Raw genomic sequence first — 27,425 nt, 5'->3', positions numbered from 1 at the left:
TACAACATTCTTAAATTAATACATGATTTAAGTTTCTCTATCATAAGATAATCAATACATGAATCTTCTCCAAGGGTTCAAAGTCAACATGAAGAAAGCTTCCAACACCAATGAAGAGCAAAAAACCCCAATAGAAAAAAGCTCGAACCACCCAAGCAATTTGGAACCTACAAGGAACCACCCCCTGAGCCAGGAGATGTCGATAGGTCCCAACTCACACATAAAACCAATGTTTATGCTTTACCAAAGGGACTAACACTACACAACTTCCATACACACAACCATCCACCAAGCAAACAAGAAAGAATAAGAGGTTTCCAAAGACCGATAAATCATCATAACAAGAATGTGAAAGTAAGAAAATGACTCACATGCATGAGGGAGTGTCATCACATGCCAAGCCAAGAACAAGGCAGCAGCCTATGGGCATGTGGAGCCATCTCAACCTTGAGAGAGAAAACAAGGGAGATTAGCTTACCGTCTCCATGATCTTCCCATGCTTAGCCTAAAACATCCTCCCTAGGACTGAGTCATGAGACACTGATAAGTTATTATCTTTTTAAATTATCTAATTACCCATACCCATTCATTAATCAATTATCACTTAGTTAAAAATATGGTAAACTCCCTTATGCCCAAAACGTCTAGACTTCACGCATCCTTACAAGGAACCTTGTGAAAGTCTATCTCTCATGACCCCTGAGTGTCATAAAGGAGTCCAGTCCCTCTACATAGATTCATAAAATAACAACACAAGAGACTCTTACACAAGTAAAAATATGACACAATGCCAACCATGTCAAACCACAGCACACACATACCCCAAAAGGGTGAACAACAACACATATAAGAATGAGCCTCTTAACTAAATAAATATGATCAACTCATGATACCCCTTGCACTAAAACATATCAACATTGTGAGTCCTTCACACTCGCTACCACCAAATCAGCAGTGTGGTTATCTCCTCCTCATGGTAAATCATCACGAGGGCATGCCAAAATGGGCAAGTAAATCTCATGATACACAAATAAAAGCAAAAAATCATATTAACCATTGGTTTTAAATCAAACGCACATGCGTCATATGGATGCAAACATAACAAAAAGGCTCTTAATTGGAAAATGTTGACTTAAAGGGAATCTACAAACACCTGATTCGGGGTATACTCACATGTATATAATTTAGTTTGTATATATATCCAATATCGTTTAATTTTCCCAAATTATTAAACAATAGTATTAACAATAAGACCATTTATATAATATCGTGTTTCAATAATACTATTCTTAATATAACTCAAATATACTCCGATTATTGACATCATATTATTACTTTAATATTCAAAAGATTTTATCTAATAAAAAATCCATCATCTTAATATTTATCAATGATATGTATAAAATATGTTTTGTCTCAAATACTTATCAACTCACATATATATTATTATTATTTATTTAGTGTTTTAAAACTATCTTAAATAAAAAAAATTATAAATTAAATAAAATACATTTAAAAATAATAAAATACATTTTAAATTCAATAAATTAAAATACATTTTTATTTTATGTTTTAAGAAATAAAAAATTAAAAAAAAATTAAAATTTCTTTTTGGGAGGTTCTCGCTGCACCCTCCCCACCATGTATGTGGTGGTGGTGGCCGAACACCGTAGTGGGCTGCCGAGCACTCTCCACTATGTGGTGGGTAGTGCTGGCAGCAGCAGCCACTACGTGGCTTGATTTTTTTTTTATTCTTATTTTTGTATTTTATTTCATTTTATTTTTCATTTATATTTTTTTTAATTTTTTTTTTAACTTATATTTTTTTCTTATATTTATCACAGTCTGAAATGGGGGTTTTAAAAGCACCCCAAAACTAGAATTTCAATCCAAGATTTCAAATTTTTTTTTAAAAAACAAGGATTTGACAATAGGTTTTAACCAAAATAAGATTGGAATCAGAAATTCTTCTTGGGATTTCTTTCCCCAATCCAACAAGGAGGTTTATTTTCAACAATGAAATTAAAATGGAGTTTTCACCCAGAAAACTTGAAATGGCAATAATTTTTTTTTGCAATCAAAACCCATTGAATGAAATCAGATTTTAAACTCTTAAGAAAGAAAAACGTATAATTTCTTTCAAATCCATTTTGATTTTAGATCATGGGAGAAGTGAGAGAAAAAAAAAGAGAGCAAACCCTACCTCTTATTGAAGAAAAATAATGGAAGAATTTAGGAGCTTCAAAATTTCTCCAACAATCTTCTTTTAAAAAACCACCAAAATTCCCATAAACATATGGAAAGAAAAGAATCCCCCAAATGAAAACCCTAGCTAATTGCCATATCACATTCTTTTATGGGATTTAAAAAAAAAATCCATTTCTCAATAGACTTTTAAAACAATTTTAAAAATAAAAGATTGAATATTAAAATATAATGAAATATAATAAGTAAAATATTATAACTTATCTCTTTTTAATCATCCAAATTATATATATATATATATATATCTGTGTGTGTGTGATTTAAAAATTAAACAAACTAATTTCATTAAATAATTGATTTTTCAAAACTAACAAAAAATAAATCAAATCCATAATTAAATAAATAATATAGTTAAGATAATTAAGGTAACTAAATAATTAAATATTAAAAAAGTTAAATGACAATAAAGTCAATAATGTGAAAGTCAACAAATATTCAATGATTTAAATCAACTTGAAACATAAAAATGACCAAATATAATCTCAAAATCTCAATATGAGCATTAACCAAATTTTAAACACGGAAATACTAAATAATTGAAAATTGTTAAATTTTAATAATTTTAAAATAACAAAATTACTAATGAGGCCATAACTAGTATCAAGTAAGCACTCAACACAGTCAATCAAATATCGAAATTAAATACGCTAAATAATAAATCAATCACTACTCAAGGAACATAAATAAAATAATTGAATGATCAACTAACCATGAAACATACTCACAAGTCATGACAATGGTGACGACATGTCAAAATTTCCAAGACTAATAACAAGGACTTGACACCAAACCTAAACCTACAGAGTAGGAAGTGAACCAACGACATCTTCGAACCACATATTGCCATTGGGAAGAGGCACGATACAACATATATACATTGTAGTACCCCTACCCTAATCATTTTCTATGCTTTTATTAAGTTTATATATGTATGCATGTATGACTCTTGGTTGCAGGAGATTTCAAATGCAATACCGCATGGGTGTGAGGTTCGTCTCCACCTAAATTCTCAGGTTTGAGTGTACCTCTTTGATCCTTAGAGTTTGGATTAGGTGGCTGTAAGACCCTCGTTTGACCATAGTCATTCTCAAGTGAGCGTCGTTGATATTTCCTTTGGTTGGGTATGCAAGTCATTTGTTCATTTGGATTTATTGGGTTGCATGTTTTGTGTGTGGTTTAATCGAATAATTAATCCTTATTATCTAGTTGGATTTAATGTGTGTTTTTGCATTAGTATTTTTGGGGACTAAATTAAACAGGCTCATGTTTTATGTGATTAATTGTTAATTGAATTACTCAATTCAGGTTGGTAGCAAGTTCAATTAAATAGTTAATTTTAATGTTAAATTTATTATGTTTATGTTGTTGGGAAAGGTTGGTAGCAAGTTCAATTAAATAGTTAATTTTAATGTTAAATTTATTATGTTTATGTTGTTGGGAAAAGAAAGATTTAAATTTAATTGCAATAGAATTAATTTAATCTTGTTGGCATTTTGGAAATAGAAAGGTTAATTTAAATTAATTGAGAAAATGAATTTTAAATTTAAAAGCAAGTTTAATTTATTGATATAGTTTAAAAGAATGATTTTTGGGAATTATTTTAAATAAAATATTTTTATTTCAAAAATAAAATTTTGGTCAAACGTTTCCCATTTAACCTATGTTTTTGGAAAAATATGAGGGATTGATTTTTTCTGGAAAATATTTTTGGAAAAATATTTTTGGATAGAAACTTTGGGGGTTTTGGGAGGAGAAGGAATTTATTGAGCTAGAGGATTGGGCTCTTCTTCTATCTTGCCAGGATTGCTAAGCCAAGGAGGCCTCTGGTTAATTTCATTGGCTTCTTCGTTTCAAAAAGATTGTTTTTGGTGTTTTGTAGAAACTTGTTTGTGTTTGTAGATAATTCTTATCTATGTGGAAAATGGAAGAGTGCCTTGAAATCACAAACTCAAACCCTCCTTTCTCTCTTATCAAACCTCCAGATGTCAGTTGTGTTTGTATAAATTGGTTCTCAAAAAAATTAAAACCAAATATTGGGGTTTGGTTGTTCTTGAGGAAATTTTGTTTAAAACTCTAATAAATCTTCTCTTAAATAAGTTTTAAATTGAAATTTAGTTTGGGGATTTGATACATTTGATGTTAATATGTGTAAATCAATCTTATCTTGCCAAGATGGTGTTTGATTGAAAGAAATTTTTCTTTTCTGGGTTATGCTGTAAATGGAGAAAAAGAAAATTTTCTTCTTTTAAGTCTTTGGGAGACTGGTTTTTTTACTGTGTAGATTTCATAGTAAGTATTTTTTTTCAAAAAAAATAAAAATATAAAAATAAAACATTAACCCACGTGGTGGGAGTAAACCACCCCACCACGCGGGAGGTAGCCACTACCAATGGTAGCAGACTGCTACCAAAAGATAGCAGCGTTGCCAATGGTAGTGAACTGATACCTTTTGGTAGCAGTGCTACCATAGCTAGCGTGAGCTACCAAGGTGGACCCACGTGGGGGTCCATGTGGGTATCCCCCCCACTATTTTTATATTTCTTTTTTTTTTAAGTTTTTTTTTTCATATATATTTTTTTTTCAATCAAAAAAAAAATATAATAATTTAATATTATTTTTAAATGTTAATGTTTTTCAATAAAGATTTCAATATGATTAATTTGGTGTTAATTAATAATTATGACTAATTTTATGTTAATTAATTGTATAATGATAAATATACATTAATTAATATTTAGATTTCATTTTATTATTAATGCATATTTTTCTAATTAAACACTTGTATTTCTAATCTTGTTATTAATTATTAATTTGTTATATTTTATTACTCGTAGATTAATAAGTATATATTAATTAATAGTTAATTTTGGTATTTGTCTTATTGAGGAAGTATCTTTCTGGAAAAACATAGAATATTTTTTTTTATTGGAAAATTGTTGAAATAAAATATATTGATTAATTGATAATTTTAAAATAGTATTTTATTCTAGAACATATTATTTGAGTTATTGAGAAATAAATGAAATATTTTATCTTTGGATATTTGAAAATTTAAACGATATACTATTGGAAATATTAGAATTTTCATAACGTATCATTTGGAATATTGGTGAGTTAATGATATTTTCATTTAGTTAAATAAATGGTTTAGTTTATATTCTTCCTCTATATTGAGATATAGGCAAATGGTCTATTGAAATTGTGGTATTTTATTCACCTTGTAATGGTGATTTTTTTGTCAATGTATTTTGAAAACTTAGATCATTTAGAAAACTTGATCAACTTTTATGTTTAAATCAACATTGGAAAAGACTTTGTCTATCGGTTATTGCCTATGAGTTTAATTTATGTATTCTCTTTTGCTTAAGTAATGGCAAGCCTTGCTTTGTTTGATTGGACCCTATCATATGGTTGATTTGGGTACCTATTTCTGTCCTTGATCTTGAGTTGACCATTATTTTGTTCTAGTGTTGTATTGGTCATATCCTTAATGTGGGTGTTGAATGATGTTTAGTGGTTGACCATAGCTGGTTTGGCCTCTCGTTAGAGGACCATCTATTAGTGCACCTCATATGTGTCGTGTTTGAGGAAATGGTTGTTCCCTCCATTTTTAACTCTATTTTCTTGACCATGTGTGTTCCTTGGTTTTTGAGTTTGTTTGAGTATAGTCTAGTGTGGTAAGGGAAAGTGGCTTTTGATTGGGCGCTGTGCCCAAAGTGGCTACTAGGTAACCCATTGAAAGTGAGTCTAATAAGTGATAACGTAATATTATATTAGAGTTTTGTTTATGAATCTATAAGTAAGATAACTGTGCCTCACGCATGGGATGAGTGCTAACACATACTCGGCATGCGGTGAGAAGGTCTGAAATGACAAACTATCATCCTTATCTTCATGAAAGGATGCGTGGGTCCACATGAGGCTTGGATGGGATGGAGGCTTGGATTAGGTTGCTAGGGTAACCTAGTGGATGGGGTCGGAACCTATGAAGACTTGCCATGGTAACTATACCAGGTTGTGTGATGACACTTGTCCCCTACATTCGCTAGTGTGTTGTTGCATGGTCTTGATAGGAGCACCTTTGGTGGAGTCATCTTGTTGCTTGTGCCCTTGTAAGAACCTGATTTCATGCTAGACCTTGGGTTGCGATGACTCAATTTTGTGGATGCTCTAGTGGACCCTTGTATTAGCTTCGATTATGTTTAGCTGGATCCTTTCCTTTTCAGGGATCGTTTATATATTTATTGACTGATATGGTCGTTTGTATATTGGTTATGTTTTGCCTTGATGGCAAGATTGTAAATAATGAGAACCTTATGTATTATGAACTTATTTAATTATAAGAGGGATCTTGCGGTTGAACAAACCTAGAGATGTAGCCCTTTAGGGGTGAACTCCGAGATCATCTTGGTGTTATGTGATGCTTTTGCTCTTATGTTTCATGTTTAGTGTTAGCATGTATGGATGACATTTTGATAGAATGTATAAGTGGGTTAGAAGAAATTAATCTTAAATGCATGTATGCAGTCGTCCTTTAAATGCTGAAATGGGATCATGGTAGATTGTAGATTAGAGCAATAGAATGCATTCAGTTTTTGATAATGAAATTAAGTATGCATGGAAAGAACTCATTAGTTTATGATGAAATTAAAGTGTGTTATTAAATTAGATGCATGGCTTATTTTTGAATGAAAAGTATGAATTAAGGGTATAGATAAATCTTAATGGATGAACCTTATTTTGTGATTTATATTTTCATTTTCTAAAAAAATTATCCTTTTTTAAGAATTATCTCATTATAAGATAATCAGCTTATTGGATTTATTAGTGTGAGTTAAGTGAATTGTGGAATTAAGTAATCACGTTGGGAAACCCTGTAGGTGTTAGTTTAGGTCTTCTTCTATGTAATCTGAATTTTGATATCTCATTGTATCTTAATGTTGTGTTTCTCTTTAAAAGAAATAAATTATTGCATGCTATTCTTGTGTTATGGCTTAATCCCTTTGGGGTTTCCTGGCAGGGCATTACATTTGTTATCAGTGCCAAGTTGCAAACACTGGGATCTCTGGTTTCATTGTGCCCTTAGTTGGTGTAAGGTGTGTCGATCTTATGTGCATGCTTTTCCTCCTTTTGGGTATGTGACTAATTGAGAAGACCTTAACTTGTGTGTAACGTGTATGTTCACACATTGTTTTCACCTTCTTGATGTTGGTGTTTTGAGTGACTAACTATGCTTTGTTTACATTAAGTATTATCCAAGTGTTTTGTAGGAGTAACACAATTAAATTCTATCTTAAGTATTATGCATCAGTATGCAAATAATTGTTATGTGAAATGACTTTGTTTGTAAAAGAAGTATAAAAAGGGAACATGTTATAGTAGCTTCAAGGGTGTATTAATGTGTTCCATGAAAGATTGTTTTATGTGTTTCATTAAACTAGTTTTGTCATGCCCAAACTTTTGGGCAAAAAAAACAAAAATGGAACAACAAATTTTTTTTTTGAACACATAAACACATAATATATCCTACATTATAATAAATTCAAAAGAGTTTTGTCTTAACTAGGATGTAAGTAAAATTGTTTTCTAAGGTTGGATTAATTAACCAACTCCAACGAGCAACTTTATTTAGAGGAGATTAATTAATGTCCCAAATTAGTTAGTTAGTTCAATTATCTTAATTAAGTTGTTGTCAATTAAAAATGAGGAATAATTAGTTATCTCAAATGCATTTAAATTATTCCCGACCAATAATGATAATGCTATTTAAAATTTTATTAATTGGTACACATGCAAATTTATTATTTAAATCTAATCGATAAGGGTTCGAAATTCTATAATGACATTTGCCAACTAAATTTGATAGTTAAAGTCAGTTTTAATTTCCCTAAACCTTTAAATTTGATGATATAATTAATCTGGCCAATATTGGCCTCAAGGGCTAAGAATTCCAAAAAAAAATTAATAACCTTCAATTATAAATTTTTTTGAATTTTTTACTTTAATGACCAGATACAATTGAAATATATTAAATAACTGTAAAATATCCTTAGCTGAATAATTTAAATAACCATGCGATAAATGAAAATAACATTAATCCTCCACTTTAAATTAAAAAAAAAATAGGCTATATTAAAATTCAATTCACTTAATAAAAAGGGCCAACTATGTCCAAGAAATATTATAATTCAATTATAAAATAACCTTAAATATTAGTTATAATTTAAAAGTTTAATTCAAATTCTACCCCCAAAATTTATAGGCAAACCCTAAAAAAATATATATAATAAGGGCTAAAATGCTCTTATTATTAAAATGATAAGCATTTTCCCCCATTTTATTAAAAGCCCTTCTTTTATTTACCTATATCCTAACTCGAAATGGGTTAGGGTTTATTATAATGTTTTTTTTTTAATTTCTTATTATTTCATGGTGTGTGTGTGTTTGAGTGTGCAGGTACAGGGCCGAGCTAGGGCATAACGGCCATGGAGAGGTAGAGGGTTTGAAGAAGGAGGGGGGCATACACGGGGATACCACCGTGGAAGCCCACAGTGTTTTGATTGAGGATTTATTTTAGCAATGCTCCATTGAACTTGCTTTTGGGTATATGTAATTACCTTATTATGTTTAGAAAGTGCAAATGAAAAGATTGTCTGATATGCATGCATTAATATGTATTATTTTGGTGATAGCTCCTTGCTTACCTTTTGATCGTAATTTGATTTTCAATGATTGGTTGCAAATTATGACATGTGTCTGTATTGTATTATAGTAGTGAGTGTTTTCAAGAGACCTTGCATCATCGATAAGATTACCTATTTTGATCTCTGTTGTTTGGAAAACTAGAACATTTTGTTGTAACCATACTTATTGGAAATGTCATGTTAGGCTGTTTGGCATCCTTCTAAAATGATAGTGAAATAAAAACTATGCATTTAAAATGATAGGCTTATAGTGAGAAATTTAATATTATAGTGTGATCTTGTTGATCTTGTGTCTTTGTAGGAAATAGTTTGATTATCAAACTCTCTTTCCCTTCTCTTTGCCTAAATCATAAGATTTTTAGAAATGCTACGAAGAATGAATTGATTTAAAAATAATTTTCTTTATAATGCATATGAAATTGTATGTTTTCTTTTGGACTTATTATGGAAAGATGAAAGTCTTAAGCTTCAGAAATAAATTAGCATAGTTAGTAATTTACTTACAAATGCTTAGTGAAATTTGAGAAAGATATAGGAATGATGTTATTTCCTTATGTAATTGTGAATTGTCAATAATTTCAGTACTTGTATCTAGAGTAAACTTGATTGAGTTATTCATGTGGAAAACATAATTAAAATATTCCATGAGTAGATGATAGTGAACTGAAAAGTACTCCCTGCAAATGTGACTAAACCAATACTAGTGTATTCATGTGTATTGTAAGAAATCAGTGCTTATTATATATGCCCATGAATTGGTGAAGTAATCAACCATGGAGGATATGTTTCTTATGAGTATGGGAAACCATACTGTTTATGTGATGTTGCTTATTTGTTTCCCTACTGAGTACCAAACCTTGCGCTATGGATAATTCAATATGTTAAGGGGTAGTATTCGAATTCACCATTCCTTGAATAGTATGGATTGGCATACAAGTAATGTTGATGTGAAGCGACTTTAGCTTCTCTATTTTAAGGAATGATATAGTTATACTATAAGATTGTATCAAAGGTGTACTCAATACTTTCCCTTTTGATGACTAATCTATTTATAGGTTTATGTGTGACAGCTTATTCCTCTCCTTTATTTGAGCATATTGATGGTTATTCTTGTGTATAGTGATGGTGTAATTTGGAGGATCCTTTGCCTTGTCTTCATGAAAGGTAGGTTTATCCACATGAGCTTCCAGTTAGTATGTGTTGGTGGGCATATGGGTGGACCTTAGTCATGTATACCTCTGGCTTATGGCTATTATCCTTATAGATACGTCGCTATGTGGGACGTGACCTGCACGTGTTTGTTTTCGCGAGGTACACTACCATGCAAGATACGTCCATTGCATGTCTTTTTCACTTGGGGTATGGCCATGCCATGTGATGACGTGATGTGGGGTGATGTCGAGGTGCACACTGCCATGCCATGTGGGTAGTGTGACTATGTCGCATCGCATGATGAGCTACTGTGATAGCTAGATGATTGTTCATTCCTTCTTCGTTGGTGGCTAGATGCTAGTCACATAGTGATGTTATGTGCAGTTGTGATATTATTTATATTTCTTTGGGGACCAGCAATTTATTTTACTTTGACTTTGAAGGTTTAGCCACGATCTTGTGATCTTTTGCTTACTTGATTTGGTGTTGCAAATTCTAGATTATTTTCTTGCCTTACTGTTGGAATTTGTGATTTATTATCTTTATCCATCTATACTTTGGTGGCTAAACTGATTTATCCTTATTGTTTTCATATGCTAGTCTTGTGTTGAAATGTGAATTCGTCTCCATGGACGTATGAGATGGTCTTGGTTGAGTGTGTACGAGGAAGTAGATGTAAGGAACCTTGAGGATGGGGGTACGTGAGGCTATGATGCAGCTAGGATCCACTACCTACCTATGTGTGGTGACTATCTCTTGGAGGCTAACCACCTTACTCAACAAGGGATGTTCACGAAGGTCTTGTATGGAAGGTAACACTACTATGGTGTGCCCTATCACCATCGAGCCTTGAGTGAGATATTGGATATTTATGATCATGTTACTATTCTGAGATCAAGCATAAAGATGTTGATCATACATATTATCTTTGACCGAGCATTAGACATGCTCACATGTGGCCTTTTGAGTTGTGCATTCCAGTTATGTGGATGGTTATTATGTATATCATGGAGTAAATTGTGTTAACTTGTCACTATGTTATGGGACATAGTCTTTGGAAAGGTTTTCATATTCCTGGCAAGTGTAAAACATCTGAGTTATTTGCATTGCTCTCATTTCATGAAAGTTGGTTGTAAAAATTGATATTTGAAGCTAGTTCTATGCGATAAAGTTTTATGAAAAAGATGGATTGGTAAAAGAAATTGATCATGATGGCATGTTTTCTTGTCATGTTTTATAGATGAGTATGGTAATTGTTGCTTAACTCTTTTAATGCTTTAATTCGGTGTAATGAAAGGGAGAAGATTCTTGTATCTCTACTATGATTATTGATAATTCCTAGAATGTTATAAGAAGTGTATGGTTTTAGATGTATCTTGCCAATGGATAATGGCATTTGTAAAGGACTTAGCAATAACGTTTCATTTATTTATGAAAAGATTCTTATGTGCAATTTAATATTTGTTGAATGGGTTTCAGGGCTTATGCATGTGACATGTTCTCCATCTAGCCTTACGACTTCCAGGAGTAAGTTGAAACCTATGGGGGAAGAATGTAGTACCCCTACCCTAATCATTTTCTAATCTCAGTGTGACCTTGATTAGTTTATCATAATATAGTGATTATAGTCAGATGTTTTGATTTTTGTGCATACCTGTTAATGTGGTTTTTACACCAGTTTGCATGCAAGTTATTAATTCTCCTATTTCGTGTTATTATCTCTGGCCAACACTTTCATTAAGCTTATATATGTATGCATGTATGACTCTTGGTTGTAGGAGATTTAAGATATAGTACCGCATGGGTGTGAGGTTCGTCTCCACCTGAATTTGCAGGTTTGAGTGTACCTCTTTGATCCTTAGAGTTTGGATTAGGTGGTTGTAAGACACTCGTTTGACAATAGTCATGCTCAAGTGAGTGTCGTCAGTCATCGTCAATATTTCCTTTGGTTGGGTATGCAGGTCGTCTGTTCGTTTCACTTTCTTGGGTTGTGTGTTTTGTGTGTGGTTTAATCAAATAAGTAATCCTTATTATCTAGTTGGATTTAATGTGTGTTTTCGCATTAGTAATTTTGGGGACTAAATTAAATAGGCTCTTGTTTTATGGGATTAATCGTTAATTGAATTTCTCAATTCGGGTTGGTAGCAAGTTCAATTAAATAGTTAATTTTAATGTTAAATTTATTATGTTTATGCTATTGGGAAAAGAAATATTTAAATTTAATTGCAATAGAATTAATTTAATCTTGTTGGCATTTTGGAAATAGAAAGGTCAATTTCAATAAATTGAGGAAATTGATTTTAAATTTAAAAGCAAGTTTAATTTATTGATATAGTTTAAATGAATGATTTTTGTGAATTATTTTAAATAAAATATTTTTATTCTAGAAATAATTTTTTTGTCAAACCTTTCCCATTTAACCTAGGTATTTGGAAAAATATGAGGGATTGATTTTTTTTGGAAAATATTATTGGAAAAATATTATTCGATGGAAAAATTGAGGGTTTTGGGAGGAGAAGGAATTTCTTGAGCTGGAGGATTGGGATCTTCCTGAATCTTGCTAGGATTGCTGAACTAGGTAGGCCTCTAGTTAATTTCATTGGCTTCTTTGTTTTAAAATGATTGTTTTTGGTGTTTTGTAGAAACCTGCTTGTTTTTGTAGATAATTCTTATCTATATGGAAAATGGAAGAGTGCCTTGAAATCACAGACTCAAGCTCTCCTTGCTCTCTTATCAAACCTCTAGATGTCAGTTGTGTTTGTATAAATTGGTTCTCAAAAAAATTAAAACCAAATATTGGGGTTTGGCTGTTCTTGAGGAAATTTTGTTTTCAACTCCAATAAATCTTCTCTTATATAAGTTTTAAATTGAAATTTAGTTTGAGGATTTGGCAGATTTGATGTTAATATGTGTAAATCAATCTTATCTTGCCAAGATGGTGTTTGATTGAAAGAAATTTTCCTTTTCTGGGTTATTTTGTAAATGGAGATTTAAAAAAAATAAATAAATAAAACCATGCTTTTTAAAAAAGAAAATTTTCTTCTCTTAAGTCTCTGGGAGACTGGTTTTTTTTACTGTGTGGATTTCATAGTAAGTACTTTTTTTCAAAAATATATTAAAAAATAAATAAAAATAAAAATAAAACATTAACCCACGTGGCAGTAGTAAACCCCCCCACCACGCGAGAGCTAGCTCGCTACCAAAGGTAGCAGCTGCTACCATATCAATGGTAGCGAACTACTACCTTTTGGTAGTAGTGCTACCATAGGTAGTGTGAGCTACCAAAGGGGACCCACGTGGGTATTCCCTCCCCCCCCCCATCCCCCCCACCTATTTTTATATTTCTTTTTTTTAAAGTTGTTTTTGTTTATACATTTTTTTTCAATCAAAAAAAATAATAATAATTTAATATTATTTTTAAATGTTAATTTTTTTCAAAAAAGATTTAAATATGATTAATTTGGCATTAATTAATAATTATGATTAATTTGATGTTAATTAATTGTATAATAGTAAATATACGTTAATTAATATTTAGATTTCATTTTATTATTAATGCATATTGTTCTAATTAAATACTTGTATTTCTAATCTTGTTATTAATTATTAATTTGTTATATTTTATTAATCACAGATTAATAAGTATATATTAATTAATAGTTAATTTTGGTATTTGTCTTATTGAGCAAGTATCTTTTTGGAAAAAGATTAAATATTTTTTTTATCGGGAAATTGTTGAAATAAATATATTTATTAATTGATAATTTTTTATATAATATTTTATTCTAGAACATATTATTTGAGTTATTGAGAAATAAATGAAATATTTAATCTCTGGATATTTAAAAATTTAAACGATATACTATTGGAAATATTAGAATTTTAATAATGTATCATTTGGAATATTGGTGAGTTAATGATATTTTCATTTAGTTAAATAAATGGTTTCGTTTATTTTCTTCCTCTATATTGAGACATAGGAGAATTGTCTATTGAAATTGTTGTATTGTTTTCACCTTGTAATGGTGATTTTTCTGTCAATGTATTTTGAAAGCTTAGATCATTTAGAAATCTTGATTGACTATTATGTTTAAATCAACATGGGAAAAGACTATGTCTACTGGTTATTGCCTATGCGAGTTTAATTTTTGTATTCTCTAAGTTTTCTTAAGTAATGGCAAACCTTGCTTTATTTGATTCAACCCTGTCCTATGGTTGATTTGGGTACCTGTTTGTGTCCTCGGTCTTGAGTTGAGTGTTATTTTGTTGGTGTGTTGTATTGTTCATATCCTTTATGTGGGTGTCGAATGATGTTTAGTGGTTGACCATAGCTGGTCAGGCCTCTAGTTAGAGTATCATCTGTCAATGCACCTCATATGTGTCATGTTTGACCAAATGGTTGTTCCCTCCATTTTGAACTCCATTTTCTAGACCATGTGTATTCCTTGGATTTCGAGTTCATTTGAGTATAGTCTAGTGTCATAAGGGAAAGTGGCTTTCGATTGGGGGCCACGCCAAAAGTGGCTGCTGGGTAACCCATTAAAAGTGAGTCTAATAAGTGATAACTTAACAGTATATTAGAGTGTTCTTTATGAATCTCTAAGTAAGACAATTGTACCTCACACATGGGATGAGTGCTAAAACAGACTCGACATGTTGTGAGAAGGCCTGAAATGGCAAACCATCATCCTTGTCTTCATGAAAGGATATGTGGGTCCACATGAGGCTTGGATGGGTCGAAGGCTCGGATTAGGTTGCTAGGGTAACCCAGTGGATGGGGCCAGAACCTATAAAGACCTGCCATGGTAATCATACCAGGTTGTGTGATGACACTTGTTCCCTACATTTGCTAGTGTCTTGTTGCATGGTCTTGATAGGAGCACCTTTGGTGGAGTTGTCTTGTTGCTTATGCCCTTGTGAGAACCTGATTTCATGCTAGACCTTGGGTTGTGATGACTCAGTTTTGTGGATGCTCTAGTGGACCCTTGTATTATCTTTGATTATGTTCAGCTAGATCCTTTCCTTTTCAGGGATCGTTTATGTATTTATTTACTGATGTGGTCGCTTGTATATTGGTTATGTTTCACCTTGATGGCAGGATTGTAAATAATGAGAACCTTATGTGTTATGAACTTATTCAATTATTAGAGGGGTCTTGCGGTTGAGTAGACCCAGAGATGTAGCCCTTTAGGGGTGAACTCCGAGATCATCTTGGTGTTATGTGATTCTTTTGTTCTTATGTTTCATGTTTAGTGTTAGCATGTATGGATGACATTTTGATAGAATGTATAAGTGGGTTAGAAGAAATTAATCTTAAATGCATGTATGCAGTCATCCTTTAAATGTTGAAATGGGATCATGGTAGATTGTAGATTAGAGAAATAGATGCATTCAGTTTTTTATAATGAAATTAAGTATGCATGGAAAGAACTCATTAGTTTATGATGAAATTAAAGTGTGTTATTAAATTAGATGCATGGCTTATATTTTAATGAAAAGTATGAATGAAGGGTATAAATAAATCGTAATGGATGAACCTTATTTTGTGATTTATATTTTCGTCTTCTGAAAGAAATTATCCTTGTTTAAGAATTATCTCGTTATAAGATAATAAACTTATTGGATTTATTAGTGTGAGTTAATTGAATTGTGGAATTAAGTAATCACGTTGGGAAACCTTGTAGGTGTTAGTTGATGTCTTCTGCTATGTAATCTAAATTTTGATATCTCATTGTATCTTAATGTTGTGTTTATCTTTAAAAAAATTAAAATTATTGCACTCTATTCTTGTGTTATGGCTTAATCCTTTCAGGGTTTCCTGGCAGGGCATTACATACATGCACAACAAACAAGGGGTAGAATATCTGAACAACACAAGGCACTCACAATGAGTGACATGCTATTGATTCTACCCATACCCATTAATACATACAATCATCACATCATGAGTAAATCATCTAGGGGTTAGTATTTCCATCGCATGATAAACAAGATCAGCACATCTGTCAAAATGCATGATAATAAAAAATATTAACATTGTCTATGCATAAAATTATGACATAAGAGCATAAAAAAATCAATCCTCATCATAATATGCATCTAAATCACATTAAGTTGAAATTACTCATAACATAAGCATAAATGTCAGGAATCATGGAGTCATATAACATCTATCAATAATCATCAAATCATATATTTTCTTTCAAGGATCATTAGTGAATCATATAAGGAAGCCATAATATCATTCATGAAATGTGTAAGTCCAATCAAGTCTTTCATATCCAGCATACAAGATAAGGGTCCGATCAAGTCTACAAAGGTGAAAAGGGAATCTTCTCGAAGTGGGCACTAATCCATCATTCGTACAAGCATCAAATAACATGAATCCTCTGTAAGGCATAGCACTATGCTAAGAAACTAAAACACCTAGCCTCCTAATCATAATCTTGAACCTCTTTCAATGGCCTCAATGACCTAATACAGGTGTCACATAAATCTAGTCCAAGGAGGGGCATTACATCCTTCCCCCTTGGGTCTAACTTACTCTTGGAAGTTGCAGTGGTTAAGATAAATCAATCGTTACTCGTTCCTAATGCTACTTGAAATTTACATGACAACTAGTTCTACCTCAGCATACTTATCGAGAAATTATACATACAACCTAGTATTCGGCTTCAATAACCATGTATTATTTTGTTTTTGATAAAGATAAATGGGTTTTACATGGACCCAAAAATAGAAGTTTTACAAAATCTTGCCATCAACCAAATAGACATGAACCATTAGCAAAATAGGGCAGCACCCCCGAACAGTCATGAAAGCAAAAGAGATGCAAACAATCAAGACAAAACAAAAGAAAAACACTCAATTAAGAGAGTGCATCAAATCCTAGTTCTTCTAGATGGAAATCTTGTTGATTTCATCCAGCTCCTCCATAATGAATTTGGAGGTACCTTTTTTGTTGCTCCTGCTTTTGGTTCTGGAACTAGGACTAGTGGTTTTGTTTTCTCCAGCAACCATATCTTCACCTCCAAGGTATTTCATTAATTCACTGTGATAGGATCTGTAATCTACAACCATGGCATTGATCTTTTCAAGCCACTCTATACTGTTGTTCATGGCTTCTTTTCTTATGTCAACCAAGTTCTTGAGGTTTTTCTTTGTCTCCGCCATAGACTATTCCACCTTTTCAATTCTTTGTTTGTGATTGCATTTCATCACCTTGACGTCCTTAGAGAGCTTCTAGGTCATTATCATGAGTTTCTCAGATTTGTTGGGCTCAAGGGAGGTAGTGAAGATATCAATAATATCTTTAAACCCCACTTTGAGGGTATCAATTTCTTTCTCCACCCACTTCTAGCAGCTCTCCTGCCTTTCGGTAGCTTCCATAACTAGGTTCATCAGATTACCAGTCCTCTTTCTCTCACTATTCTCATCTTTGGCTATGGTCCCCTATTTTTCTTTTAGGACATTGTTTGGAATGTCTTGTTTAATTTCCTGATCCAAATTCATTGGACCATAGTCCTTAGCTGTAAGCTTCTTTTTTTTAGAAAGGGGACCAGCCTTAGAAATCAATTTGTTGGTGGATTTATATTTGTTGGTTGCCCATCTAGGAGGATTCTTACTAGTAAACATTGCAGGGGTGAGCATCATCTCCCCTTCTTCTATAGGTTTATAATCAAGGCCATTAAAAGGAATGACACCCCTACTATCCTCCAATTCTATTTTTGAGTCAAAGAAATCTTGGATGCTAGTTTGTTGGCCTTTCTCAGTTAGAGAGGGCACAACTTCAAGGGACTTAGCATACTCCATGATGAGAACAATAATTTCTTCATGTAGAATAGGACTATTTGGATTCTTCAAATGTTTTTCCAAGATATTTCTAAAGAGGAGGCCAGATAGAAATGAAGAAAAATGATTCAAAATGGTAAAATGATAGGAAAAGATGCTGGCATATCTGCCATTGAGCATAATATACCTCATGATGAACATGGTCATATCTACCTAGGGAGTCATAAGATCTTTCCTGTTGTAGCTGCCATCAGCCATCTTGGTAACTCTAGAGTGCTTCTTATCTTTGTCAAAGAAACTAGTCAAGTCCTCCTCCCTAGTTTTCCTATCTCTATAAAATCTTCTTCCATTCATTGCTAGAATGGTAACCATCTCCACCAAGGTTTCATCAATCTGATACTCGACTCCATAAGCCCTCAGGATCCCTTTTTTCCACCCATTGACAAAGGACTCCATCAGAAAATTAGAAGGGCCATGTAGTTTATCCAAGAAGGGGATGATTCCCCCATCAATGACTTCCTTCCACACATCCTTTTTTTTCTTCCATTTCTTGCAAGTAGACAGTTCTTTCCTATTCTTGACTGACTTCATAACCGAAGGTGAGATAGTTTACTCTATATAGGCACATTAACTCTCTCCTCTAGCAAATATTTGTGTACACATAAAAAGGTAATGAGTCCCTTTTGCACAATACTTCCTTCCTAGGCCGCCCCAAATTGCTAAAGAGTCCATGTCTTAAGTGTAAGCAAGAGGAAAAATTTCTCAAAAGTGCACCTCTTTAGGCTAATTTTAGTCAATTTTACTTTAAGTTGGGGGACTTCTTAAAATTTATAGAATTTTGACATATACACCACAAAATCTCCTCCTCCATGCTTCCACTACACTACTTTGATTTGCTTGACTATTTGAAGCATCGTAGGTCTATCCAATCCCAAGCATTTCTATCCTTGTTACATTCAAGGATTTATTGGTATATTAGTTCAGCAACATATATTTTATCCATTTACTAAATATCATCACTACTCAACAACTCTGTGAATCCAGTATAACTCTTTGCGGTGTATCTCCCTGCACATACTATCAGAGGTCTAAAGGGGACATTATAGAAACAACATTTAACACATAACAGGGTTACAACACAATCACATTTGGAATGGTCACCATATACAAAAAGAGAGAAATCAAAAAGGAAAAATCCTTAAATTCAAAACCATGAAAAGAAGAAAAATTGCTAATGAAATCCAATCGAAAAGAATGCGGCAAGTGCCACTTGAAAATAAATTGAAATAGAAAAGCTAGAAATTGGTGACCAGTCTCAAGTAAGGAAAATATGAAACCACATTACTCACAATAACGAGAAATTTAGAACCAAATAAATAATTCATTCAATCTACATCACAAGGTGACTAATATCAATCATGTCAAAGGGAGTAACTGCTACCCAACACTTATGAGTTCAATGCCCTTGAATGGGTAGAGAGTGCCTACCTTGCGACTATGACCTCTTCTTAACTTTTGTATTCTCCTAATTTCCTTTAACGTAATGTATCCCTTCTCATGAGATCCACATGAATGCCTTTAGAAGATAAATACAATTCCAAGCAAAAAGGTTGGGATGATTGAGTACATCTGGATCTACACAAGAGACACACACTCACATCAATGTTGTTGTATCCAATTGTCCTTTATACCTTGCGATTAAATTATTTATGTCATAATATAAATATAAATGTTGAATTCCTCCATAAATACTTTAAGAGATAACACTCTTACACCATTACATTCTATGTATAACTTACAACAGAAGGGCAATTGAGTTCCTTCATAAAGTCACTAGGTTTTGGCAGATTTATACTCAAATAGAACACTTGATAGTCTTCTTACATACTCAAATATTTTTAACCAATTTGCACTCCTCTAGGATAAGCATCTACCATTAATTAACCTACTTCATCTATGTATGGGGTATCCATCCATCACATCCATACACTTAGAACCAACCGCAATCATCTCTTTTTCAGTAGCCCCCTCTTATCGAGATGTCATAAGGAATCCAATTTACTCTTTTATCTCAAGTTAGGGAAAAGTTAGTGCAACACCACTCATGATATCCTTCATAACCATAATCAATGTTTACATACCATTCACCTTTGTACTCATGTTTATTCATTCCTCTAGGGTTTAACTTCACCAATAAATGAGAAATAACCAAACCTTCCTCCTAGACCACAAATATCCTCTTTCAACTCCTTATAATAACTTGGCATTATCTCCAATGGCTGGGCTATGATCTAGCTCTCTATGATCAAACTCATTCAAGCAATCCAAACTCTCAATATCCAATCTTTCCTTACTCAGGTCCATTTTACATTAAGTTCACTACTCTAAATCTCCACTAAACAAATTATGCTCAACATCAATATTATCAGTACCAATCAAATCAGCCATTTACCTCAGCTATTACCTTCACTTGATCTTATCATCGTGGCCTTTTAACTTTGTCCTTCCTTCTTAATCATAAACCCAAAAGGTTTCATTGTGCACCAATAGAAACATTAGTCCCCTTAGACAAAGCAATAACATCAATCATAAGACAATGAAATTTACATCATGTTCACTTTGCTTGATTCACAATCAACTTCACTAGTCTCAGCAAAACAACCTCTAATCAGCTTCCCAACAAAACATTCCATCATGGCCAAAGATGTAAACTATGTTTTGGACAACCATTGTTTAGATTTACACAACAATTTGATAGTACAAAATTTTGTGATTCATAACTTTCACACCCAGAAATTATTAGGCCAATTTGATAGATGTCTCCCAATGCAAAATTTAACTATCATTGAACCTTTCGTTGTCCTTTATTGCTGCTTCTGTTCTCTAAATTGTACCGGTGAGTATGTGCATTTGCTCTTCTAGTGTCTTAAGTCCTGGAACCAGAGCCTCATAAATCTCTTTTCTCAAAGAAATGAGGTTGTCTAGTTTAGGGCCTAGTTTGCACTTTAAATCCTTTGCCTTAGATTTTATTCTTTCTTTATCTTTTTCTAATTTTTCAATTTTCTCCTCAAGAACTGCAATTTCCTTTTCAACTACCAAAAATGAATCTGATGTTCCTATTAAGTTGTCGGCAATGATGTCAATTTTGTAGGTATCTCTATATAGTTTCTTGAAGTCCAAAATTGTCTTTCCTAATACCATTAATAAGGTTTCTATTTGTTCCTTATTATTCTTAACTATTTCCTCAAAGAATTTTTCCTTCTCCTTATTCATTTTCTCTCGAAAGGTGTCTTCATTTATTTGATCCAATGTTATTAGATTGTCGGTAATATACTTAGACAATGTGTCTAATTGGCTCAAGGAATCTTTATTCTCTATAATACACTTTAGAGCTATCATCTTCAAAATTGGTAATCTATAGCCTTATACAACTATGCATTACACTCTATTATTTTCTTTATTGAATATAAGAGTACCTCTGTTACATTTGTAGGTCTAAATTCAGTCATAGATGAACCGGATGACTATCCAGCTAATTTCACAATCTGTAATCCATTGGTGGTTGTGATGGATTTGCTTTTCTCTTTCTTCGGAGGGTCAGTTTGTGTTTGAATTTCAGCTACCAAAGGCTTATGCTTGTCAGATGTAGCTAGTGGTACTGTCTGTGATCGAGCCTGTTTCTCTACCTATTTCTCAGTGTTTTCTCCTCATGGTGTCTATGAAGATTTCACTATAGTGTTCACTACTGATTTTTCTTTGTTTACCTTTGTGTTGTCTACTTTCGGTGACTCAATAGGTATTCTAGTTTTAGTGGTTGTCAGTGGTTCAGTAGATACATTAATGTATGTACCTGTGGTATCTGCCTTTCCTGTATCCAAGGGATCATTTGTTGCTTCAATTTGTTGTTTTGTCCCAATTCCAATGTTTTCAACTCCAACATTTTCTGTCGATGGCTCTATTGCCACATCCCTCTTGTTAGTTGTTTCTTTATCTACCATAATATTGACTTCTTGTGTGTCAATATTCATTGTGTATAACACCTCAGAGGCGAGATTTGTATCCTCATGTGGTGTATACATACTCTATGTTGCCAGTTGTGTGTCAACAGTTTATACTAGTGGACTATCAAAGTTTGGTGGGGGTAAATTATCTATTATTTTTAGGCTTGGAGGTCCACCTACCTTACCTTTACCCTTATCCTTTTGGTAGACTTTGATATTGTTTGGTCTTTTTAGCTCTTCTTGTTTCTCTTTTTCAACAAAAAATATAACCCACTGATTTGCAGTCTCTTCTGTTATTTCATTTACTCTACCTGCCATAAGTGCAACATGTCGGTGACCAGTTGAAAATACTGTTCGGTTTACTTCACTGACCCGCTCATCAATTTCTTGTGTGGAGTTCACTAGGTGAACTACAAGTAGCTTCTCTATTTTTATCTTTTTGTCCAATTCCACAATGGCTACCCTTCTAGCTTCTAATCTCCTGTACAAATCATTAGGTATGTCATCCACAATTTCCATCAAAAATTTCTTATAGATGTCTAAGTGTAAGATTACACTATTTTCTATTCTCTCCTTTTCATCATTTGATAGTGTTTTGTATAGCTTACTGATGTTTATCAATTTCCAATCCTCAATGATTTCATTTAGAAGTTTTTCAAATGGTGGAATAACCTGTCTTTCTTTTATTTTCTTTAATGTCAATTTCTTAGCCAGAGTCCTAGCTGCCTGTTGTTTTTGTGTTGTCCTTCTGGGTGTAGGTGAGGATACCAGTGAGGGTTTTCTCTTTCTTTCTACCCTTTTGAATTAGCGGGTATCTCACTGTCTGAGGAAGTAGCAACTGGTGAGAGATGTGTCTCAAGTTGTAGTCCTTCCAATTCACTCTCCTTGATACCAGTTTTATTCAAAACATCTTCCTTTATTCCTTTTGCCTGTCTTGAACATCTCCTAACTATCTGCTTAGTTCTCTTAACACTTTTCTAAGATTGAATGCCACTTTCAATTGTTTAAGCATTGCCATATACTTTTTCTATCGGTTGCTTAGGGGCTTCTAAGAGGGCTTTTGCATAGGTTTCAACTATGTTGTCATCTACCTCATATCCCATCTCTGTAACACAAACAGTCCTAGGGCAAACTGCCTCCATCCAGATTTCGTCTTTCTTGATCACAAAGCATATGTCTTTTTGATTCTTATCAACAATTTCTTGAGATAGCCTTATTCTTGTCTTCATCTTTTATTTCAAGGTTTGAAAATGTTCATTTATATTTTTCTCTCTGTCCTCTCCCATGTTTTTCAGTATATCAAGAAGTTGTTTTCCTACTGAGATATCAAAACGAAAGTCTTTCCTACCGATATGGGGAACTTGCTTGGTAATGTACAACATTAAACATACAAGCAAGTTGCCAAATCTGAAAGTTCCTTCCTTATCACCTTTTTTTTCTTCAAATTGCCAATCAGTTCATCTTTAACCCACTCACATACATCAATCATAGCATTGTTATTCACCATTTCATATGCACTTTTAATACATAAACTAGAAACTGTGTTTAGTTTGTTTGCATGTGTAGCCTTATAACCAAGAATCATACTGGCAAATCTAACATTGATATCTTTCACATCCTTTACTCTTAGGGGAATTTTGTCAAAAGTTGCACTAGTTAGCGTCATCACAATGTCATTTGAAACCTTCTTAGTTCTATCAAGCCTACTACTGGTGGAAGGTAAGCCTGTCACTGCCCTAACTGCCTCTTTAGTAATCCTAAGGATAGAATCCAACCAAAAGAACTCTCCATGAACTCTGCATAAGACTATTCTTATCACATCCTTAGGAAAGTCAGGGATACTAAAAATATCCACAAAGCCTAAGGTTTCTACTATCTTGTGTTCCAGTTTAATATTATCGTGTTCATCACAAATTACAGTCCTATACATGTTCATTATTTCTTTAGCTCCTAGTTTTTCAATATGACAATGTATATACATTCTAGGATCTTTTGCATAAACTACTCCCTTAGGTATTTTTGAGAATGCTCTTAGGGTATCATCTTTCTGTGCAATTTTGGGAATAAGTTTGAACACGGGTCTAGAGTGCTTAACAAATTCAATCACAGTAGGGTTTGCAATGAATTTAGGTGCACATGAAGAAGCCATTGTTATAAATACCTTAATCTTCCTTTAGGATGATTTGCTTGGATGTATTGCTTCACTTTTCACTACGGATGCTTTCGCTCGAGATTTTCGCACTCTCTAGAGATTTGAATGCTTATTGAATGAAAAAAGAACCAAAATACTTTCTTTATAATGTTATTTCTTTCAACTGCCACATTTAATGTCTGTCGGTTAAGTCAAAACTTAACTCATTTGCTGGTAAAGAAGTAATCGAACTTCTCACCATCAACCAAGGGTTAATTTGCATGTTTTCAATTAGTTTCCATACCCCCATTTCTTAGTTAGATGAAGAATCTCTTGCCGATGGAGTGATACTCTATTCTACTGGTGAAGAAATAGATTCACTAACATACATGTCACACTTTCTAATCCATTGTTCTGAAAATTCTTGCTTTACCTCTTCAACCTTTTCTTTACCTTTCAAGTTCAGTCCTTTGTTATTTGTTGGTGATGCCTTACTTCTATAGAATTTTTCAATATGTCCAATTTTGTTACAAGCATAATAAGTCACATTGTTTTTCTAAATAGATTTCCTATATCCTATGCCGGTATGTGTTTTGCATTGATTAGATAGATGTCCAAATCTTCCACAAATATAATAACTTACATTCATTCTACAATTTTCTGAATTATGACCAACTTTATTGCATTTAGAGCATTGACCGGTGGGTGCATTATTATTCTGATAGTTTCTAGATCAACATTGATTTTCTCTATGACCATACTTGTTATAGTTAAAGCATTTTCCATTGAATTTATAAGCATTAGGTTGTCTTACCGGTTTACTATGATCATGTTTGTTTGCAGTATTGGAGCTTTCACCAACTTCAAATCCAAGGCCATTTGTATCTCCTTTGGGTTTCTAATTCTTTAGCATGTCATCAAGTTCTTCTAAAATTTTCTCAAATTTCTCCTTGTGTTCATTTGCAGTAGCAAGTTCATTCTCCAAGATTTCTTTCTGTCTCATGAGCTCATTTATGTCATTTTGTGTATGTATCAAATCTGTCTTTAACATATCATTTTCATGACTAAGTCTTGTGTTTTCATTTCCAGCATCATTGAGTCTTCTAACCAAGTTATCTTCATTCTTGTTTCTATCTTCAATGTCCTTACAAAATCTCATAGTCATATCATGCACCTCATTCTTCATTGTACTATTTTCTTGTCTTAGTTTGTTCACCAGATCATTAAGAGTTTATTTTTCATCATCATCACTCTGCATCTTCTCAGAATGTTCTCTTCTCTTATTCCTAGCAATAGTGAGATTCTTATGAAGTCCTTGAATGATTTCCTGTGTAGCCTTCAGATCACCTTCAAGTTTGATATTGTTCACTTTTTCTGCATCATAGTCTGCAAGAGATGTTTCAAGTTTCTTCCTCAAGTTTTCCTTCTCTACTGGTGTTAGAATCTTCCTCAAGCTGTTAGGCTTTTGAAAATAGAGGACCAGGCTCTGATACCAATTGTTAGAATTCCCAAAGATACTGAGAGGGGGGGTTAATCAGTATCTTGTCGGTTAATGGATTTTCTTGATTTCTTAAATGAAAAGCATTCCAAAACTGTGTACTAGTAAACCAAAATTAATGTAGTAAATAAGAACAATAAGAACAACATGAAAAGCACACCATAACACAATATTTTAACAAGGAAACTCGGTGTGGGAAAAACCTCGGTGGGATTTGTGACCCATAATATTCGCTTACTTGCCAATAAGAGAATATTATTGTTACAATAGGGGCCTGCACATGCAAGAAGACCAACTACCTAAATGTCATTGCTTACATACAAAAAGAGAAGTCTCACTGACTTACAAAAGTGGATTATGAAAATCTGTGAGATTTTGCCAAGATCAAGAGCTCAATGAAATGTACAAAATAGAGACACAATATAAGACAAGAATAAACTATATTCTCATCAATAGAAAATGATCAATAATCAAATTACATACAATGTAGATGAGCTTGCTTATATAGGCAAGGCTAGGGATATGTGAGCACACAAACATGACACGTGGCTCAATAAGAAACAAGGGTAGGTAGGAAATAGGTGTGGGTAGGTAGGAGAAATAATATAATAGTCCACATGAGGTGGATCACCCACTGAATGTGGAGTGTAACAACAAGAGTGGATTGTAACAACAAGATCAACACCATAAAAGGTGGAATTTCTCCTGCACACACTATCCCAATGTGGCACAAACACCCAAGTGTCTCATACCCAAACTACTATGAAATGCATTATCCTAAGTAAACTTAAGTAAGGTGTAATAATATCCAAGATGAATAATTATTTACACCAACAGCCCCCCTTAAGTGCAACTAATAAGAACAAGTAGGTCTCTCCCTCTTTGGTGAATTTTCTCTCTTGGAAGAGGATGAATCTTCTTGTTGTGGAGAAGATGGTGCTTTTTCTTTAGGCTTTGATTGCCATTTCTTCTTGTTTGAGTTGTCCTTTCCTTGATTTCCTTTGTTCCATTGATTTGCCACTAATGCTTGAGACTTAGAAGCCTTAAGAATGCCCATGCTTATCAACTTAGTTTGTTCCATCATCAACATTTCATTGAAAGCATCAAATGTAGGCATTGTGTAGCTTGAACCCATTGTCATCCTATGGGTTTGGAAACTAAAAACAAATGCTGCATATTCTTGTGAAAGCTTGCTTATCAAGTTGAATATCAATTGAGTATCCTTCTTATCAATGCCACAATCTTTGAGTTGTGCCCTCAACTCATTTACCTTAGTGACATAATCTTGTATAGTATCAAAGTTCTTGGGATCTAACATGGCAAGATCACTATCAATTTGGTATCCCCTAATCTCATCAACTTGACCATACAAGTCTTGAAACTTTTGCCTAGCATCCTTGATTAGAGTACATTTCTCAATATGAAAAATGAGATCCTTTGATACATACTTTCTTAAGATACCAATTTCCATGATATTTTTAGTGAGCCAATCCAAGTGACCAACTAGATCAACCTTAGGATCAATTGGAGCAACAATAGTTCCATCAATGTAATGAGTGAGTCCTTTTTCCATCAGTTTACTCCATGCATCAATTTTTCAAGTAGCATAATTATGTGGAGTTAAGAGAGGAAACTTATAAGAACCCATAGCACCAAAAAGGAAGGAACACAAGAGCACAAAAGCACAAGAGACACCCCCCCAAATTCACTCAACCAAAGTACCCCCCCTAAAGTGATGATTTTGGCACTTTATACTTAGTGCGATAGCCACTTGCAAACCAAGGCAAAGTGGACTTATGATGCAAATTTTGCAACTTTTCAAATGAGATACAAGAGACTTCAATCAATAGTGCAATGAATCTAACTGAGATTCAAGCAAATAT

The sequence above is a fragment of the Cryptomeria japonica genome, chromosome 9 (genome assembly GCF_030272615.1).
Source record: "Cryptomeria japonica chromosome 9, Sugi_1.0, whole genome shotgun sequence".
Lineage (NCBI taxonomy): Eukaryota > Viridiplantae > Streptophyta > Pinopsida > Cupressales > Cupressaceae > Cryptomeria > Cryptomeria japonica.
The sequence above is the reverse complement of the archived record's forward strand: the minus strand, read 5'-3'. Positions refer to the sequence as shown.